Source organism: Pundamilia nyererei, unplaced genomic scaffold (assembly GCF_000239375.1).
Source record: "Pundamilia nyererei isolate P.nyererei 1_Seehausen unplaced genomic scaffold, PunNye1.0 scaffold00012, whole genome shotgun sequence".
NCBI lineage: Eukaryota > Metazoa > Chordata > Actinopteri > Cichliformes > Cichlidae > Pundamilia > Pundamilia nyererei.
In genome coordinates, this window is record NW_005187413.1 from 1577585 (window position 1) to 1600883 (window position 23299).

A 23299-nucleotide genomic window follows, 5' to 3' on the forward strand; every position below is an offset into this window, starting at 1 on the left:
GTGTGTGTGTGTGTGTGTGTGTTTTAAAATTCTTTTAAGCATTTTCTAAGGACAGCTCGAAAACAGTAAAGAAAGAAAAAAAATCACTTCTTTCCTATCGGTGGGGAATTGTACCATCTCGACCTTTTCTTTTTTTTTTAAGTCACGTGGGATTCGGTTGTTTAGGAAGACGGGAAAGTTTTGGGAGTGACGGTAAAGGCAGCAAGACAGAGCGAGCGAGTGAAAGACCGAGTGAGAGAGAGAGAGTTTTTAGATGTAGGAGATTTGTGACGTGACGTTTAGCGTGGAGTGTATCGTTAGTGTGTTGTGTTGTCTTGTGCAGTAGTTCTGTTGTGTAGTCGTTGTTTTGTTTTGCGTGTCAGTGAGGGCACTAATGAATGTCACAAAGGCAGATTGCAGTGTAAATACTGTCACCAAGTAAAACCAGCAAAGTGATACACCTCCTTGTACAAAAAAAAAACCTCGGCAGGTGTATTGGCTGCATTTTTAGATAAATAGTTGTATATGTTTACAAAATGTGTGCATAAGTTTTCAAAATGTACAATTTATATTTGCATTTCAAGTTATAATAATTTACTCAACACGTCTGTGTTTTTCTTTACAGTAAAATAAAAACTAGTACTAGGATTTTAAGTTCTTTGTTCTAGGACACAAAGTTCTTTGTGTGATTTCAGCTCAGTAATACTAATGCAGTATGTTAGTGAAAAAAACAACTTAATTCAGACACGTGAGGTTAAGCTGAAAGGAATGATGGCAAACAAGGCAATGGGAAAAAAATAAATTGAAACAATTTGAGGGTGAAATACAAACGTAAACTCAAAAGGAGTCAAAAATAGCCGGTTGTATTTCGGACCTCAGAGGGTTAATCCAACAAATCATGAAAGATTTGGTTTAAATTTGTGTTAATGACAGCGCAGATTTCTGACATTTTGTGTAATTTAAACATGTAACAATTTGATTTTTTACTAACAAAAAAAGTGTGAAACTTAAGTTAGACTTGTGTTTGTAAATCAACTGCCCCATGTTGTGTAGCGTTCTGGATTTTATACTTATTGGGCTACATATTTATTTATTATACAGATTATACAGTACATAACATCAAAAGTCACATGTTTTATGCAACTAAAGTGTTTAATTATGTGGGTTATAGACAATAATTAAGTTATAGACTATATTTACATGAAAAACGTGTATACTTACTGCATTTGAATCATTTTAACCATATGTAACCCTGCATATGTGTTTGAATAAAAAAGGCCTTGATTTTGCCACCCCATTTGATTTCTTTGCCACCCTCTTGCCACCCTAAGAAAATTTCTCTAGCCCCTGCCTAGCTACCCTGTCGAGTGGTATCTTAAATAATTCATTATCTCTAAAACACACGATGATTGAAATGTGCTCAGGACTTACACAACATACACACAAACAAATTATGAGCTGGACAGAAGAAAGAAGAGAAACATTAAAAAAGCAAAAGAAAGTTTCATAAAAGTTTTACTTCTACTGCTGAAAACCAAAATAATAATAAATATAACTGAGATCTCAGATTACAGTCCTTCTGTTGATGAAATCTGAAGATGCATTTATTTCTTAGCTTGTCTTACCCTAGATGTACCACTAGACATTTACCACTAGTACACTAGGAAAAGGAGCATAAATAAGAGATACAGTAGTATTTATCTAGTGACTTTCTTATCTTACCAAGTACTCAAAGAGCTATGTGTAACAACACATTTAAGCTACTTGCTAACTTGTTACCATTTGCTGCCAACTCGGTATTGAAACTATAAAGAAAAACTTTTTAGATAAGGCCAAGTAATTTGAAATTTCAGGTCGATCATACAAATTATTTTAGAGCAAGTCCCAGTTGTACCTTTCAAATATTTTACAATGGAAACTGTTCAGGTCTGCTCAAAACTAGGGTAGCCAACATTTTTTGAAGACAACAATCAGCCTTTTTTTGTCTGTTTGTTTCTGTTTTATTAATTTCTTTTTAATTCATGTCGTCTGAGAGAGACATAGTCTGCTGCATGTCCTCTGGGTTTTGTTTTCAGAAGTTTCAGAAAATCTAGCCAGTTGCAGAAGAGTAGCAACGCTTATTCACACCTGATGTCTGGCGAGAAATTTCACAGTGGGGAGTAAGAGATGGTGGTGCAGTTGCAAGTAAGGTTTTACAAGGTAAAGCAGAGGTCTACCATTCATGAAGTCAAACTTGACAAAACAATATTATGTTATTGTAACATAAACAATATTTGTTCATATACTAAGGTTGGGGGATATGTAAATTTTCCAACCGAGAATCGTCAGTCCAATAATCGACGATGGGCGATACATTCTTGCATGCGCAGACTTTTTGATGGGCGGAGAAATATAAGCATGCACGGACTGATTTGCGCATTTACGACACAGAAGTCCAAACATGGACGAACTAATTTCCCAAAAATATTAGGGCTGTCAGCGATAACGCGGTAATCATGATTAAAAATTTTAACGCGCTCACCCCATCTGGAGCGCAGAATGACCAAACTTTTGACTCTGTCTGTGCTCCAGATGGGTTAATTGTTAATCACGTTAGTCGTGATGACAGCGCGTTAAGGCTGACAGCGCTAAAAAAATATAAAGTTGGGATGAAAGAGATAAACCTAAGTATGTAGCCAAAGCGGTGTGCCACTTGTGCACACGTATAGTGACAGCAAAGTACTCAAACACGACTAACTTACATGAGCATGAACGTGTCCACCATCCGGCTGAGTATGCTATGCTATCACCAGCTTCTGCAGCTCCATCAACAAGCATTTGGGCTCAGTCTGAGGAGGGTGCATTTGCTCGCAGATGAAAGAGGATGCTGTTAAAACAGCACTATTCATTTTTTTTTCCTGTTGACTGCTTCTATTAGCTCCATCATTCTTAGCAAACTTACTCATGGCCAAATAACGTAACATAATTTGCCAGGGAGGAAGCAAAACTGAATACACTGATCACAGGACAAAGAACGATCAAAATAAAATGGGAAACAGGAGATAGGCATGGAGACGTGGACTTGAAGGGAGACACGACTGACTGGGGAGACACAGGAGATGAACAAACACAGAGACAAGGCTGACTCAACAAGAAACGAGGAACACAGGAACAGCCCAGAGAACACACAGAGACTAAACACAGGCTGAGATAAACACTAAGGGAGGGAGAACGAAGATCACTGAGAACTAAAGAAAACTAAAACCATGAACAACATTAATCAAAGAAGAAAATTTATTTGAGTCTGAAACACAAGTACTGGGTCGCACAAGAAGCTTAGAACTGAGAGGAGAGAGCTAAAGGAGAAGGTCTGCCTCAGTCTGCACGCCCCCCTCCCTCAATTTAGATTTATGTCTATTGAAGCTTTAAGTTTCTTGGCCAACGCTCTGTTAAGGGTAATCTAAGGAGCTTGGAAAGAAAAGCGACTGGTCTTCTTTTGTCCAGTCGCTTTTCCTTCCAAGCTCCTTAGATTACCATGACCTGGATGACTGAGAAAGGTATTTTTGCCTGTGAGACCAAAAGTGGAAACGCATCGTAATAAAACTGTCATGGTTCGGAGTCTGTGGCTCAGTGTTTATGGTTAAGTTTATTATTATTATTATGGGTTTCTGTCTCCTTTTTTCCCATTTCATGTTCCTATGTTGTGTGTCCCCCTGTCTGTGTTAAGTCTGTGTGTTGTGTCATTACGTGTATGTGTTTCCTGTTTTATTGTGAAGGTCTGCGTCTTATGTGAGTGTTTTCAGTTTGCCTCCCTGGTCTCCTCACGTTAATCACTCCCAGCTGTGTCCCCCACCTGTGTGTAATCTCCCTGTGTTTCTCTGAGTGTATTTAAGTCGTGTCTTCTGTCGTAGTAGTTGCTGGTTTGTCTGTGTTATTCCTCCCGTCATTCTGTGTATTTTCCTCCATCTTCCTGGACATTCTCCCTGCAAGGTACTCTCATTCGTGTTCTAGTTTTGTTGTTTAAGTTTTAGTTTTCCCAGTTCAGAGTGTTTTCCGTTCTGTTTCTCGCCACCCTTTTTTTTTGTGTTGTACATCATCGTCACAATAAAAGCTCGCTCACCTCAGAAACCACCTGCATTTTGGGTCCTTTAATAATTCACACGGCTTGCCCCGACAAAAACATTCAGTGTAGGCATTTAAATTTTTATCTGTAAATTACACAAATTGTTATGAGGCATTTTATGTCAGAAACAAGATTGATACATTTAGCAACTAAGTATAGAAAATAATAAATCTATTGGAGTACAACTAATAAATCCAAAGCCCTCGATTGCCTATTTTTGTTTCCAAAACAAAACTCTCAGTATGACCAAAGAAGATGTGCCACTCTGAAATTGACAAGTAGCTGTCATTCATTAGTATAATCACACAGGCACACTCACCTTCTCATTCGCTCTCGCAGAACTGTACCCTTTGTTTTCACATCAATCTCTATTTCTGAGTGACAAAGCCTATTAATTCAAATTCTTCAGAACAACATTTGACATGATTTGTGTCACATTCAAAACATCAGGACCGTCTGTTCCCTGTTTTGACCTTTTGCTCGTTCTAATCGAATCTTGTTAATGAGTTTCAGAACTAGATGCCAACAGTGCCACACAGGAAGTGCAGTTTTGTGTTCATGTGTATAATTTAATTTCTTGCTTTGGATTTGTGGATTTGCCCTTCAGGCAGAGTCAGTAAATATTTGAAGACCTCAGCAATCGACTGTACAGTGATGTGATTATTTTAACAGATAAGCATTTATAAGTAAATAAAGGATTTAAGATAAGGTACAAAAACAAGTTGACAATTTAGGCGTTTATATGTTATATATTAATTGCTTCTCGAACTCAGTATTGGTGCCGTAGTTCAACTTCTCAGCACAGCCAAGTACTTGTGAAGTGCTGCAAAGTGAAATGTAGCAGAGGGATCTGGTAGTGTTGTGAGGCTGATCCATTCCTATTAAAGTCTGTGATTTCTCATTTTACAAAGGCCTACATTTTAATATGGAAATTTAGCTGGAATAAATACGTGGAATGACTCCACAGTTTACTTTCTGCTACCTTAACATCATATCCAATCATTAGCTTCACGCAATCATTCACTCAGTTGATGTCATTTTCTAATCACTAGTTCAGAGAGGCCTTGGAGCTGAGTGCAACAGACAATGCAGTGCTGAAATAATCACACTGTTGGTTTTAGTCTTATTGGATTTGCTGACACTGAGACAAGTAAAGAATATTGTTTCCTTTCCTTAAAGCAGTGTCTGGGTGATTTCTTAGCCCCACCAAAAAGTAACATTCACAACAAAGCTAATGTAACAATTTGTGGAACTTTATTCATTAAAAGGCAGCTTTGGTCTTGTGTGTCCATAATGAAGGGATTGTGTTGATGCCATATTAACTATTCATGCAATAAGTGCTTTAAAGTTAAAGGAAGAGCACCCTTTGTATGTTCGCTCATTTTTAATTTTGACAGCCTTGTCTTCAGTTTTCCTCCCAGAATGTCACAGTTTTAATCAAAGAGCATCGCCTTTTCTTTGTGCTGCCGTGTGTACCACACAGGCTTAAACTGAAATGTCACAACAAGGATTGAGGTTTCATATCTGGTTATATTAAACACAATCTTACTTTGTTAGGAGAAGGGATAAACATTCTTCTTCAGTACTAAAGGCGAGAGAAATGCAGGATACAAATTATTGTTCTCCTTTCGCTCTTCTGGTTAAAAAAAAAAAGTGAGTCCCGGTGGTTGCAATCGCTGTAGCTGTACAGCACAAAGGTTGACTTTCAGACCTGAACAATTGTGTCTACACCAGGACAGAAAAATGATGCAAAATTCTGAAGCATGAAGACAGATATGGCTACTCTAATCAATAGGTTGTAATGTTACGTCTAAATCATTAAAATTATACAAAACTGTGGATGTTAAAATAAAATAGTTCATGTTTCTAAAATAAAAATTATTTTCCATTTTGGGGTTAAACAACAATGAAACAGATTCACTGTTAAAAGTCATACCTACCCAGTATCAAGGCAAAGCATGTATCAGACACACCGGTCCATTGTGTCCATGTCACGCTCTAATTCATGAAATGTACACGCATGCAGAAGTTACACTAAGTTACACTAAGTAAATCGCAGTACCAGCAGACAGACAGAGATAATTTAATTACAAGCCAACTTAAAAATAATCATAGGAAAGTGTTTAAACAGACATTACTAACACATTTCAATGTAAATACATATTAGCCACCTAGCTAAATCGTTTTCCCAAGTATAGAAAGTTCCACACACAGAACAGCATAAAAAGGACGTGTCAAGCTGTATTTGAGCAATTTACAAATGTACAAATTTACACAAGCTCATGCATTTCAAACTCATTTTGCACATTAAACACACAGCATCCCCATGGCCTTAGCATTTGAAATCTTTTATACATGTTGTTTGATCCTTTGAACCAAATTTACATTCATACTGCTCCACGCTCAAACTGACACATTACACTGAAGACATTTCATTCAGCATGAAACATTTTATTTCACTGGCTCTAAGCATACAAGACTCAAATTCTAAATCCCTCCTAAAGGCCTCTAGAGGCTTCAATGTTCAGTGTAACCCAAGATATAAAGGTAAATATTGTGTTGCACATAATTTCCTTCAAGGTTTATATCCACTCTTCTGTCAAAAGAATAACATCCAAATGGGGTGGGTGTTATGAATATGACAGCAGCATCTTCTGGCTGTAAAAACCAATCAGAGCATTCAGGATTAAAAATACAGAGATATTTTTACACTGATGCCCAGCTATGCTTACAATTTAATAACTTACAAAGTATCCTGAAAATGGGGTTAAATATAAGACAGAAACACCTCCGCATGCTGATAAGTTGATTTGCATACTTCTTCGATCAGAGTGAACAATATTATGTTAAATGCTCCAAGCAACCACTCTCATTGAGTCTTTGTCAACTGAAAATGACATGAAGGATTCATCATTAGCGACTGGTTAGGGGCCAATAAAGTCAGACCTCCCTTTTCCAGTGAGAAACATCGTAAATCTGAACGAATGCAGTTAAAGGAAATGGTCATTTACTTTGCTGAATGACCATTTCAAGGAAATGGTCATTCAGCAAATGGTAATTCAGTGAAGTGTCCACTATAGGTGCCATAGAAGTTCTGTTACACAGTATTACACGTTTTTATAACGGCATGTGAAGCTCCAAAAATTAACAACCCTTAATATTCTTTGTACCACTGTGCTGCTAAGTTTCTTCAGTCAGTCTGATTTTTATGATGGGACCCTGGATAAAAGTTATTACATTAAAAAGAATACTTTCAGGTTAAATTTCAACCTGATATCAACGATACAAAAAAAGAGGCATTTCAATTAGGGAGTAAGACTTTGACAGCATATATTGATTATACATTGTCATTACAGAAATAGTCTACTTTATCTACCAAAGTATTAGATAGATTTGGATATATGTTAACACTGATGTAAGGTTAAGACCAGAAACAGAACAAGAATGCACTCATTCAATTACCATAAACAGAAATGTGCCACATTTTAGATTGACATGTGCTTTGCCACATGTTGTTGTGTTGTGTTACAAAGTAAACCAACACTGTGAGCACAATGAAATGAATGAGCAAACTCCACCCTGTGATACGCTAACAGTGGTAGTGGCATGTCCACAGCACTCCTGACTGTAACACACAAATTTAGAAAATGCAAATCATCATCAGCTGCACAGATCAGAAAACCCATTTAGCCCCTCTATTTGAGTCTGAAGTTCTTTGTTGAAAATAGGCAAAACAAGAGTCTGAGCTTGATTCACATTATTGTACATAAATGGTGCCACATAAATCCTGGTCCTACATTACCATCCTCCCCATGTGTGTGTGCGTGTGTGGATGCAGTCTATGATTTGTGAGGCCCTTTTCAATGCAGGAGGCTGCAGAACCAGATTGAACTATAATTCAGCACTTGAGGCATGGCACAGCACAGCACACAGATATGCAAGTGCACACATCAGAGGCATGCACACACCTGCAAGAAAACACCTGCTGGTGCAGCTAAACTAAGCAAACTCATTTAGACGACTAATTCTTACTTTCCTTGTTTCCTTTCTTCAAAACGACTGTCCAAGAGCAAATTGATCATGCTGTCTCGAACAGATGACAAAAAAAAAAAAATCGCAAAATATCCTCCGGCATCCACCAATATACCTGGGCAGCTTGCCCAAGTAAAGTCTTTGTGTGGGTAACAGTGAATACATAAATCATGGCAGCCAAAATCCAGTGCAGACAAGATTCAAATTAAAAGCTTGGTGCTTTATATTTGATCATCTCAAAGTTCAAACTATCCTGTCTTCATGTATGCTCCCTGCTTTCCCCAGTTGATGAAATGTGCACGTTCACATGTCCTAAGCATGTAGTATCCAGAGATAAACTAAATGTATTCTTTGGCCTGTGTACTTGAGGCTCGCACACATAGACTACAGTTCACCCACATGTATACGTAGCTCAGGTACCTAGACTAACCTCAGCGTTTTATTTTAAACAGTATCAATTTTATGACTCATCGATGAATAAAACATTAAAAACCTCTCTAGACTTAGCAGGTGATTATAAGCTAATGCATTCCCTTTTAATTTGTTGCCAGAGTGTGCAGTGGGATGCGTCATAGGCTGAGATTGCCTAGCACCCACCTCTAAATTAGTCTTTAGTAGGAGTCAATGGACATGAGCTGCTGCCTTTCAGCCCAAATTTTAAGACCTCAGTATGCTTCTAACAAAATGTGTTACACATTTAAAAGTATTTAAACCCCTCTCGTATTACACAGAAACCCATTTTAAGCACTTTCTTATGTTAATTTTAAATCTCATCATGTACTATGTTAAACAATGGTAAATGAACTGGTATTTATATAGCATTTTCTTCTGTTACTGAAGATTTAGCCATTCATACAGATTCATGGTTTAATCGCTGTCTTTAGGAGCTTTTTACACATCGTGTCCACACTCACAGATGCACTGGGGCAATCTCTGGTTCAGTATCTTACCCAAGGACATTTCGACTTATGGAATGGAGGAGCTAGGTATCAAACTATTTAAGATTCAGTTTTCACAACTTGCTTATCACCTCAGCCCCAGCTGCCCATTAAAACAATAAAACCCCCAAACACGTCCAAAATGGAGATATGGACTCTATAAAGGTTCTATCCAGTATGCTAGCTGTTCCTACAACTGTACTCGTCAGGACAGAGAACTCCTTTTTTGTGTCTGGAATCTCTCAATTTGGGGGTTACAACCCCTTATGCTGTTATTATTACTGGGACCACTTTACACTTCACCCTACACATCTGCTCCAATAGTTTCTTTAGCCCCTGGTACTTCTCAGTTTTCGTCATCATCCTTCCTTATGATATTACCATCATCTGGGACTGCCACAACTGCTGCCTTCTGCTCTTTGTCAACCACCACGATGTCTGGTTGGTTACCCAGCAGCTGCTCGTCTGTCTGGAATTTAAACTCCCCCAGGATCTTAGTCCTGCTGCTCTCAACCACTTTCGAGCTTGTCTCCCATTGGGACTTGGGGTCATTTAATCTTACACTAGGCCCATTATCCCAGTTAGAGTACACTGTGCCTGCTTGCATCTTACATCCTGTTCGTTCTACTGGGTTTTGGACTGCCTCTGGGGCACCTCTGCACAGCCTAAAGGTGTGATAGCCTCCTGCCTGAATGAATCTGTTGTTTAGGACTTGTTCTTGTGCTGCTGTGATCGAGCCATCTATCTTAGAGGTAAAATAAGTCCTTATTTTACTTCTTTTTTTCTTTTTTTTTAATGGAACCTTAACTTTTTAACATTTTATGTACTAGATTCAAATAATTTGAAATGTATGCATTTATTAGTTTACTATACATTTGTTAAAGGAGGGAAACACCTGGATCATAATACTAATTCTATAATTATTGACATTCTGGAACTGCTGCCCAGTTTTCATTCCTTCACTTTCCAAATTGAATTTGACACAAGATCATTTTCCCCATTGTTTCTTTTTCCCTTCTGTTCCTTCTTCCCTTTATTTACCCTTTTATTTTTTTATGTGGTGGTAATATAAAATCGAAATCATTTCATTTCTCATGATTTCATTACATTTTTGCTGCATTCATTCATTTGTTCCTTCACTGAAAGTGAGGATATTGGAAACCAAGGCAAAAAATATTTGGGTTTAATTGCAGGACTTTTTAAAACTCTTTAATTCAAATTGACAGAGCAAACGGACAAAGGATTCGGTCTGAATGAAGAGCACTTTCCGGAAACTTTCTTCCCAACATCCTTTCTATTTCTGGATTCGGATTATGTTCACTTTTTATGGTCTTTGATTAAGAAAAGTAGAAGAGAATAATTAAAGTAAGGTCAAACACTCAACATACTATAACTTACAGTATATTTTAAGACAGCTAGAATGTCTTCTAAATTTTGTACTGCATACTGTTAAATAGATGGAAAGCTTTGACTGGGGAGTTTATTTCAGTGAGCACTGGTCAGGAAGTGTGAAGGAATTTATTTTGACTTATTTGGTCACATTGCGTGGTCAGACAGATGTCAAACTAATTTTATTAGAAGCATGGAAAGTCACAATATTTGCAAATTTACCAGAGTTGAAAGTATTTCAGCTGAAGCAAAAAATCTTGCACTTGTTCCAGAGCTTTATGAATCTGCTTCATAAATGTACAGAGGCAAGTGGAGCATGGAGACAGACTGCAGGGAGATGGCATCTGTTTGAAGATAATGCGGAAACAGAGGGGAGAGAATAGTTGGCACATCCCTGCAGTTCTTACCCAGAAACACAGCTGATTAAATTTAATATTTTGGCAGTCAGAATTATTGAAAACAAAATAATCTTAAGACTCGCTGTTGTCTGACTAATAACCATTACACAATAACTAATGCAGTAAATAAATAAAGCTGATTGTATAGTCACTGAAGTAATACGAAGAATACAAATTAAAAATGTGTAAGCAGTGCGGGTACGCTGGTATTTTGTGGGAACTGGAAGGCCATGGGAAAACAAACTGGTGGTGTTGGTTTTAACAGGCAATGGTATTTTCCAGACAGGGAGGCTCTGAAGAATGAACCCATCAAGAAGTGTAGTAAGTAATGCTGTTCCATAATGGAAGTGCGTTGCTTACTGGAAACCCCCTCCAAAGAGAGTAAGCATAATTGCCTTTATCCTTTTTTGATGAGAATTCTTGCCATATACAGAGTTCCCCAATCACTCCTAAAATAGACAGTTTCAGCAAATTCAGCGATTCATTCATTAATTTTGCCCATTAAGCACACACATCTTAATAAATGACTATTTATTAAGACTTATTAAGATTGTGGGACATCACTGTGAGATGGAAGTTTGCTACAAACTACAAAAACTCCACCTCTATCTTTGCACTCTTTCCTACTTTACTGCCTCCTCACTGTATCCATCAAAGCTGCTAATAAAAAACCTGTGGTGGATGGTGGTCCACTCAGCCTCCTCGGGGAAAAGGATAACTCATTCCTTCACAGAGAAAATATATATTTAGAGAGAGGGGGGAACTACTCATAAGTTTTGCTGACCAGCAAATTTCCACCATGGGGATTGGAAGGGCAATCTTTTTAAAACGTTATACTTCTTCAGTTAATTTATTATCTGAGGAATGTAGTATCATCATACCCCTGGGGTATTTGTCTAATTTCGTGAAAAACATTTATTCTCCTCACAGCAGGCTCAGAGGCAACTAAACTACCTAAGTGGTTTAAAAAAATCATGCCAGTTTGACGTTTGAATGCAAAAATGTCTTCATATTTAATAAATCAAATTAATCTAAAATAGACATTTACACCAGTTATTACATGTTATATATGTCAGTATTTAATGCACTTATAAGGCCAGTGACAAATTTTGTTATACTGAGTAATCGGCTTCTTAAACAGGAGAATAGATAACTGCTTTCATACCATTAGCACTTGAGAAATGTTAGCTAGGGGTCATATGAACATACATGCATAATTGAAGACTTCTGACATGAAAAAAACTCACATTGTAATGCAAATTGTGTTTGCTGGGTCTTGTAACATACAAAAAAATCATTAGCAAAAGTTAAGACAACGGACAACTTGTAGGTCCATTTTGATTTGTCCTACTTCATTAAAATACATCATTGTTTAAGTGATAAAAAAACATGAATCTGTGACTCCACAGTAGTAATCTCAATCATTCCAGGCTGTGCTGGCACAGAGCAGGTCATATAGAAGGAATATGCGAACATTAAAGTGAACCAGCTCAATTTTGGGACTGTGAACTCAGTACTGATCTCTGAATTATGAACGACAATGGTGAGCTAGTTTACTTTAATCTTTACGGCATGAGCTTTGAGCAAATTCTTGCAAATTGTGAACTTGCACAACATTGCCAGCCACCCGACTGCTGTTACATACTGAATGTGCTGATGAGAGTTTATGCGCAAAACAAATGATCTCTTTTTCCATTAACAATGATTAAGTGATGCAGATGACGTTTGATGTTGTGAATTATTTAACCAAACACACAAAATAAAAGAGTGCACTTTCGATCAAATTATCTCTACGTGGTGCAGCAGTCAATTTCATCGGAATCAATTATCTCCCCACACAGGAGAATAAATTACGAGTGGTTCCTCTAGCCATTGCTGAATTATGAACCAAGCATGTTAATAACACATTACTTCTTTAGCTTTTATCATGTTCAAATGGGACATTCCCCAAGTATATTAGTGTTATATTTGTTTTAAATTGCAACAGAAAAGTTACATTCAGAAAACCTCCAGCTGGGTTAGCACCAGTAATAGTGCCAACAGTCTTTCTTTTCAGGATAAAGTGACACAGTAAAATCTGATATATCGTTAGTGTTATTGCAGTTGGACTAAATGTTTCAGGCAGACATGGATAAATAATACACAGACACTCACATTAGTGTGACTAACCTGATAGACGCACATAAACTCTTTTGGTTTCTATAGACTGTGGTTGGTGGCTGGATGAGAGGACGAGGTTTTAGGATGGATGACTGAATGATGGATGGAGGAAATGGGAGCCAAAGCAGTTGGCAGCAGCTGAGCTGCTGGGAATGACAGGGCAATACTTTATGGAACAAGGTGCATCTCTAAAGCAGCCAAGCAAAGAAGTGCAGACAGCCACTGAAAAAAAATACAAATGATGAAGCTGGCTGATAATTATCATCATTAACAATCACACCTCTCTTAGTTAGTTAGCATGAACTAAAGGTCAAAGAAATATCTAGAAATCCATTTTTCCTCTGTATCGCTTCTCCCCATTTTGCAGGGAGCAGCTGTCAGTCAAACTGTGTGGGTGTGAGGCCTGTTGGTGGCTGGTGTCACTTAGTGCACAGGCTAACAATAGTATAATTCTCTGCACAATATTCTTACCCTCACAAGTAACAAGTACTAACTTAGAAATACTCATTAAAAAAACAAAACATGATGCTGCCTTTCTGAACTATGACAAAAATGACATTTAAAAAGTGGTTTGATAAAACCTTTAGAATGGGCAGCTCGTTAAATCACCAAGTTAGGATTATTTAAATGAGTCTCTCTTCTAGTTTGTTTGTTTTTATTTAATTAGCGGCTACAACTGTACTAATGATGTCTATAATACACCAAACTATCCACATCACATGATGATCACAGACAGAGAAAGACTACCCTACAGAAACTGTTCACTAGAACCAAACACTGGGACAAACCTTACTATAATGAAATGGCCTCAAACCAACAAAATATTCTTTAGATTATTTTATAAGATACAGTCCAGAGGTGGAGAAATGAAAGAAATAAACTAAATGGAATTGGGGAAATTGAGAGTAGCGATATAATGAGCCAGATCTCCCTTAAATCACCATTAATCAGGTTCATGTGTTCACAGGATAAACTGGTCTGAGGCATTTTCAACCAGACTCCCAGCTAACATGGTTGAGCCCACAGACTAGAGGATCCTGTGAGTGGAATAACATTATTTTACACTGGTAGATAAAAAGACATTTGCAGGATAGGTTAGCATAACAAAAATATAAACACAATTAACATGAATTACGCCATGACTAGTCACTACCAGGACACCCACAATATTACACAAACAAATAGAAGCTGTTTGGATTTAAAAGCCACCAAATACCCTGACTTGGATTTGACTAATTTGCCTTTTCAGATCCATGTGATGCTGCTGTATGTTAAACTGATTTAGATTGACATTGGCTGGAATTGGCTGATTTAATTTGGGATCCTGCATTTGCCCTGGTTTTGGAAATTCCTGCTACCGGTAGAGTTTCACTGGTAGAATATCCTCACTGTAGGTGGAAACTTTCCATTGGTGGAGCACTATGAGTGGAAGAGCCCCACTGGTGGAAACAACTGGAAAAAGTGTTTTCATGAACTTGTGAAAAGGCTTGTGCGCTGGAATATTTTATTAGGTTATCAGCATCAATAACCATATCTCCTCCAACAGCTCCCATGTCCTCCAGCTTCCCCCAAGGCTTCTCCACTTGATCCTCTTCAGTTCACACTGTACTTGCTCCATGCAAATGAATGTTTGATTGGATGTCCGCCACGACATAATGTACACAGCACATTAAGTAGCAGCAGAAGCATAGAGCATTCTGCTCTGCTCTCTGCACTCTATAAATTAGAAGAAAATTAACGTTAAAATTGTATGTGTCTGAGTAATAGAGTAAAACATCAACGGAAAGCACAGGTTTTTTCCTTCTAGCATGCTCAAACTGTTTCCTGAGGCTAAATGGTAACTATATTATATTTTGTATAAATCCATGTTCCATTGCTAAATGTAATTTTTATTTTAACACCAGCCGGCAAACTGGAAAAGGAAGACACGGGGAAGCACATTAGATGATCTTGTTTTGGTGAGACCGCATATTTTATTACTTCACATATTTTTGTTGATATATAACATATATTTCACTGTCACCGTGTTCATTGTTAGTGCTTTGTTTGGAACAGCAGTGTTTTCAGCAAATTAGTTTGAAACAATAAAAGAGACCATGCTAAACAGATAATGAGTCTGTTAAATGGAAATTAGCAACAGTGATGTTATTAATGCAAATAACCTATAATGCCTGGGGAGTGTAATTAGACTATACACACGTAAATACACACAAAATTCCCCATTTATTCAAGGATTCTGCCTGCGCTGGGAGTCAGGGTGTTGGACAAGGGTCATAATAATTAGCTGCTTATCAGTTTAACTGTATAAGGTCAAAACACAGAAAGAAATGAAGCTGAGCATTTGTGTCCTCCGCTGCAGTTCCACAGCTACTGGGAAATGAGCCTGAACCAATCAGTGTTTCTTCTGACACATGCTTTTTAACAGACTCGTTAACAACACTTCCAAGTCTTTCTTGGCTCGCCCATCTTTCTTTCTCATGCTATTGAAATGCAACTGTGTCTGCGAGATATACTCCTAATGCCAGGTTCCCATTAAGAATCATCAGACTGCAGAAAGCTGCAAACTTGTGCAACCCAGAGTAAAGTAAAGAAGTGTTTGGATTTTTTGTTTTGTTCATCTGTTTTTGTTTTCAGCTAAAGCATTTCTGTTATCGCCTCCATACGTCTCGATCTCTTTATTTTACCACTATCAATTATTTCTTCCACCTCTCCTTTTTATCTTGCCTCACCCTTCTTATCTTTCAGGTCATGTTTTAGGTTGTTTGGCTAATCTTTGAATGGCTTAGTAACATTTTCATAAAAATTTGATCTCAAATGCATCTATAATTCAACACCAGCCTCACTTTATCAGTCATTAGACGTACATACACAGAAAGTACACAGAGCGTTCTCATACTCAGTATTAGGCTTACTCTTTCCTCCTCCTTTTCTATGCCTTTTATCAAGTTTTTATCTACCTTCCACTACATTCTTTGTTTTTTTTCTCTTCTTAGTATCTCTTTTGATCTCTCCTACTCTCCTTTGCTCTGCCTTTGTCTCGTCTTTCCTTCCATTTCCCACATCTTCTCTCTCTTTTTTGAATGTAATCATTTTCTTTTTTGTCCCTCCTTTTCTCTTGTCACTCTTCTTTGTTTTCCTTTTCCCATCATCTGCTTCACTGGACAGCTCTAGTTCAAGCTTGTTTTCCATTTCACTTTACAAGTTAAACTACACAGCGTTTGTCCTAGTCATTCCTCTCTACATCCAGCATCACATAAGAGTCAGAGAGTAAATGTTGTATGTGTATATCTTTCCTGATATGGAAAAAAAGCGCAATGTATTTCCATTTTTGTGCTTTTGTGGCAAGTAAATATTTAATGGTTAATTTTAAAAAAAAAGTTATATGGTAGTTTATTAATTAAAAGCTCAATAAGGAAATAAATGTGAGTTCAGGCAAACCTAAATCAGCTGACAATGAGTGTGTGCTACTATAATTATTGTACTTTATGTTCAGTGAAGGAAAACAAAATGAGACAACTCGCATAGTCATTGTGTACTATGTCCCACAGCTAAAATGTTTACAGCAGTAAATGTTATAAATGATCAAGATGTTATAATGCTAAAGTTAGATTTTGTTATTGTTGTTGTTAACAGGCTACTTGGCAACCATGCTAACATTTCAGTCTCTGTCTCATCAACCACTCAGTTGATTTAGTCTAAATGCTGTACTTAAGTCTTGCATTGTAAAATAATATGTATTTTTATTCTACTTTGTGTATTATGTGTTATAGTAAATTACCTCATCTACTTACTTAGCTATAGCTTTAGTAGACACGTTTGCTGGTTTAACTCTCCATTATAAAGGAAAACTGTACAATGCAGTGGCTATAGAACTATGAGGCCATTGACATTTACATCACTTTCATATAAATCTTGCTTTTCACTAAGCAGTTCTGTTGGTGGAACAATGGCCTGTTCGCAGTCAATGTGTCATTCAGCCCTTACACTCACATGCAAACTAAAAACTACCAAGACCATTCCCACTGGATGAGGAGAATTCATAGAGTCAGAACATCAAAATTTAGGATTTGCACTTATCAGAAGTGTTCAACTTAAAGAAAACTGGTGAAATATGTGACAAATGAGACAGTACAGATGGAGAAGAGTACACAGAGTGAGAAGAGACACTGAAAGGGGATGAGAGATAAAAGAGGAAATAAGCAGATGATGGAGAGGAGGAGAAGGAGGAGGAAGAAAGCTCTCCATCTGTTTCTGCTGAGTCACGAAGGTGGCTGAGTTCTTAAATGTCAGGACTCCTCTTGACACACACACACACACACACACACACACACACACACACACACACACAGTATCTGTACATAGAGCAAAGCTACAGAGCATTAATGGCATTAAAACTGAAAGTTTTGGCAAAGCCAGAGAGTCGAGAGAAAAGGAAGATGATTACAAAGACGGCAAACAGAGGAGAGAAAGCAGTCTCTCAGTTGACTATTCAGTAAACAACCAGCCAGCCAAGAACATCACCAGTCAGTGTACCATACAGGCATATTCATGAGCTCCATTGTCAGAAAATCAAACACAAGAGACACAAACAAATAAAGGAAAAACAACCGCATTATAAAACAGGAATTTGTGAACACGGTCGTTTCGGGCACAACATATTTTTTTTCTGAGTAGCTGACAACAAACTTGCAGCGAAGCGCATCAGAGTTTTCAGAACAGCCCCCTTTCACAGGAGTATTATCATGATTGATAGCTGTGTTAGACATATGAATTAACTGGATTATGTTTCTACAAACTGTTTTTTAAACTATACCAAAAATAAGTGACCTAAAATCTAGGAAATCTAACACAATCTGAGCGTCTGACATGCAAACTGTGCAAGTATAATCCCATTCTTACTGCTTCTTTACTGCTTCGCCACAGTGGATGGCTGCCACTACCACTACACTACAGCAACATTATAATCTCATTTTTAACAATTAACTCAAAAAGCAAAAGTGGAAATTTATATAAATATTTAGACAATCTATTTGCCAAAATAAAGCTTGACAGCTATTAATGAATCAGGTCAAAAGCCCACAGGCTGAATATTCTAGCTCATTTAATGGACATAAAAACATTTCTCAGTAGAATATCACAGAATGCATCGTATTACCCAAGTTTACTTATCACAGTGAGAAAGAAAGGTTTGCGTGCCACACTACCATTATCTGCCCGCTGGCTAAGTGTGCTAGAGTGCATCCGGTCTGCATGCAGGTGTGAGTGTCTCCAGGGGAGAAAAGGATAGACCTGTGTGAGTGGGTGTCTGTTTGCATGTGATGTGTCTAAGTAAGCTTCAGTGGGTCAGTGTATGTGTTTAATGTTGAATGTGTTTCAGCTGTGTGCAATCTATAAAAGAGAGTTAACATCTCCCATAGAACAAAAGGATAAATCATATCACATGCATAGTTAAAATATGTGCCAATGTATTTAATAAAGAAGCCTAATTGAAGTCAAGGTCATGCAACAGAGAAGAACATTAATATGGCTTGTTTGCATGCGTATTTCATCTCGTGCTCCCCCCGCTTTCTGCTCACTTTCTGCTCTAGTTATCCAGTAAACATTGAAGCAGTTTTCCCCGAAGCACAAGTCTAGGAAAAGCGCTCTTTTTTTTTAAGTGATGTTTTTGGGAAACGAGTTGAAAATCACTGGAAGTTTGTTGTTAGCAGATGATGTCATTTCTAGGGTGTCACATGCTGCCATTCTGTCAGATAGAAAAACTGTACTCTGATATTTTGGTGATATTTATTGCACTAATGTGGCAGATCTTTAACTCTTACCCCATGCATGTGAACGCCTGTAAAACACTCCTTGATATCACCTATAAACACACCCAGGAAGCATAATTGTTCTACATGGAGTGTTACTATTGTGAAAGAACAAAACTGAAGTTTTACTGAACATCACCACATTTTTTTTTTAGTTTCTAAATGTAATCAATAAGTGAAGGAGAAAGAGGAAAAAGGTGAAAACTCCAAAATGAGACCTGAACTATGGCCTCCTGGATCACAATCTTGCAACTTACTTCTCTTCCTCCCACTAAACAGATCTTAGTAGAACTACATTTTGGGTGTTTTTGGTTTAGGGAATAGTGCTAGTCATCCGCTAATTACTTGTAAAAGTGTCTATGAGCAAGCTAATGAATCCAAATTGTCCCTAAACCATCCAGCATATCAAGGCGCTCGCAAAAAAACATCTATGTTTTCCTCACTTTAAGAACTCATTAACTTGACAAATTACATATTTTCAATCTAACCACATGTTCCACTTTGTCACATATCGTTTCCACTCTCCTGCGCATTATTTGATTTTTCTCTCCTTTGACTTGTTTTTTCCTTAATGCCAGCTTCACTTTTTTTTTTTGTATTCATACATCGTCCACCTGCCAATTTTAGCTGCCACTTTAAACTCTGTTTTTAATATTGCACTTCTTGAAACATTTTTTCATCCAAATGGCATCTCTCATTCTGACTCCCAGCCCTTTCATGCATTAATATAAGCTGCTAAGGCTTGAGGGAAGCACTGACAGTCTTTACAATCGCAGACGTTGATGGCTTCAGTCCTTGTATTCTCTCATGTGTCATCAAACAGCGGCAAGCAGCTATAATGGCTCTCGGAAAAACCAGAATCCACTGAATTACTGCAACAACAAAACAAAAAGCTTCATCGTTTTAAGAGCAAAAAGAGTTTTTGAGAACACATTAAAAAGGTCAATTAAGAAAAATGTGTAGGTGTCAAAAATTATTCTGTTTTGTGTACACTCCAATCAACAAAACTGGTGTACTTTTGATTCAGTCTTGCCTTGATTCTAGATTTAAACATATCTGCACCTTGGTGTATGTGCTGCCATCTCTACATGGAAATTACCATCATTACCAAAGAGGACAGGAAGGTAACAAGAAACAAAGGAGAGCAGGTTTTACGTTTCACATTTATGTCATAGGATCCAGTTCTGAGAAAAACATCTGGAGTGACACCTGCACTAGAAAAAAGTAGCCTGCTCGACCAAAAAACTGAACTTACCCCACAGCTTTACTGCCACAGAGAACTAGAGACAAAATGGTGAACATTCACCCTTCTGTACGTCTTTCTTTTATAGTCATTTCAATAATTTAAAGCCACAAAGCAACAACAAATCATTTCCTGAAACAAATATGACTGATTTGACATCATAGCCATTGCTATAATATGTGAACTTTCAGTAAATCCAAATGGAAATCCAAGTGCCTTTGAGCAACCAAAAGGCAGCTCCGGGAACCGGAAAATAAATCTAATGCAATCTAAGTGTGAAAACTGTACTTTCTCCAGTAGAGTGACACTTGACACTTGAGACCGGCTCCTTTTGTATCCTTCCACCCATTTTCTTCTGCTTATCCAATCCTAGGCAAAACTTTCTATCCTGTACTATTAATTTGTGCTTAAAAAATGCATGTGTAGGCTTGAGAACTGTCTTTTTCTCATTTCAGTTGTCCCCTTAAGGCAGATCATCTTCTTCCATCTCATCTTATCCCTAGCATCCTCTTCTCTTACACCAAGTGTCTGCCTGTCCTCCTTCCCTATATCAATTAACCACCTCTGCAGTCTTCTCTTTTCCTCTTACTTGGGAACTGCACATCCAGAATCCTAGTTATGGACCAAAGGATACTGTGACATGAATGAGGACCTGCACACACAGCTTGCAAGTTACTACACGTTTTATTGTTTAGGGTTTTTTCATCAATCGGGTGCAGCTTTCCAGCTGCCACCCACACACAAAACACCCCACCTCAGGTCCCATCACATCCTTTATAAGGGAGACACGATCAGCTGATGGAGCTCAGGTGTGTGTCAGCCTCCCCTGACACCACACCCTGAACCCACTCCTCCACCCCTCCTGAGCCACAAACCACACCTTGCCACAGATATTTAACAGTACTGTATGAATGTCTGTGCAAACATCTTGAGCCACCCCTCATTTCTTTATATTTTGCTTGTAAAGAGCCAGAATTTCTTGTATTTCGAAAGTATTTCTTTTCACATTGAATGCTTTTTCATTCATTTTGAATCCAGCCATTGAAGTTGCTGCTATCCTTCTGTAACAAATCACACATGAGAGTTGTCTCCACCCACTCCACCCTCCCTGCACTCTCTTCTTCACCTAACTCATTCAGTGTATGTTTCTTCTGATAGTTGACCCCAGCTATTTAAACTCAACCTCACTACCTCTACTGCTACCCTCTCTCTCATTTCCACACAAGTATTCAGCCTTGCTGTTACTGAACTACATTTCTCTCCTGAGCATGCCTCCAGCTCTCCAGGAACCTGCTCCCTACTCTCACTACATAAAATTGCCATCATCATAGTCCACAGAGACTCCTGCCTGACCTCATCTATCAACCTGTTCAACACCACAGCAAACGGCAAGGTGTTCAGAGCTGATCCCTGACCCAGTGCCGTCCCCACAGTATTCCACTATATTAACTGGCATAACATGCAAACTTTGTTATTTATCCACAGTCAATGTGAACAAAACCATGACAGCTTCAGCATTAACATACTCTATTGCCTTACTGAAATGATATACCTCTAGTGTGACAATGCTAGCTTGACCAATAGTAATTAAACAGAGGAATAAATTTAAAAAAAAAAAAGTCAAATTGTAATTAAGACTAATAGATTTTTTTCCACTGGTGCTGATAAGTTGAGCAAAAATATCAGTAGAACATGGTTTATGTACATGTGGGCGATCGTGGCTCAAGAGTTGGGTGTTCGTCTTGTAATCGGAAGGTTGCTGGTTCGAGTCCTGGCTCGGACAGTCTTGGTCGTTGTGTCCTTGGGCAAGACACTTCACCTACCACCTACTGGTGTTGGCCAGAGGGGCCGATGGCGCGATATGGCAGCCTCGCTTCTGTCAGTCTGCCCCAGGGCAGCTGTGGCTACAACTGTAGCTTGCCTTCACCAGTGTGTGAATGAATAGTGGTATTGTAAAGTGCTTTGAGGGCCCCGAAAAGCGCTATATAAATGCAATCCATTATTATTATTACATGTAACATTTCTAATACACAGTTTTAAATGAAATGTTTTTAAATAAACCTCGGTTACTATTGATTACCAGAAATACAAATGAAATTCATTTGGCTAATTCATGATCTTTTGATATGACTTGGATCCTTGCCACAACATTTCTAAAAAAAAAAAAAGAAGCTATAAATATGGAACAATATTTAACAAAAAAATGTGACATAAAAATGATTTCTCTCTAACTTGGTGTATACATGCTTAACAATACTGGATCATTCCACTGTGTAAATATATATATATATATATACATAGCTAAACCCCAGAAAGGAAAAAATCACTAATTATGCTACCATCCACAAACACTAATGAGTTTCTACATATGGAGCCAAAATGCAGTAACATCTATTTATCATCAGCTCAGAGGTACTGAATAATTAACAAAACCATTCTAATAATTCAGAATCATTATTTATTCATCCATGTTTTCATTTTTCTCTTTTTCTATCAATACAGCTGTCTGAATGCTGAACAAGAACACTGTGTAAAAGAGAAAGAGCATCTAATTTTCACAGTGCTGTAGCTCTCACTGTGACAGGTTTTATTATGTCACTAAGCTGTGAGTCTGCGTTCACTGAGCTAATTTCAAGAGCAATATTGTCGCTGTCAGAACCTTTCATCTCACCTGTTTTGGGTTTTTTTTTTTGCTTTTAACTGATCTGAAGGTTTGCATGCAACTCTGTGGGGTGAGATTTTTTTTTAAATGCTAAAGGCTATTCACAGACTAAAAAACCTTTCAGCAAATAAGTGCAGAGGTCTGCACAGAGATGTCTGAGGAAACAGAGAGAACTGAACAGTTTAAAAAAGAAAAACAGTTCTACATCAAATCAAATCAAATCAAATCACTTTTATTGTCACATCACATGTGCAGGTACATTGGTACAGCACATGTGAGTGAAATTCTTGTGTGCGAGCTTCACAAGCAACAGAGTTGTGCAAAATACAATAATGTAAACAAGCAAAATACAAGAATGGCTACATCTGAAACTAATAAATATATGTACAATATATAATAGTATATGCATTTCTGGATGTGTATACTAAATATTTTTCTACGTGTGTGTGTGTGTGTGTACACATATTTTACAAATTAAATAGAGTAAACAATAAATACATACACTGTACATTTGTACAGTGCAGTGACATGGGCACCACCGGCCTATCAAATACGTGCAAGCTTTTTATAAAATATACCTCATATCATT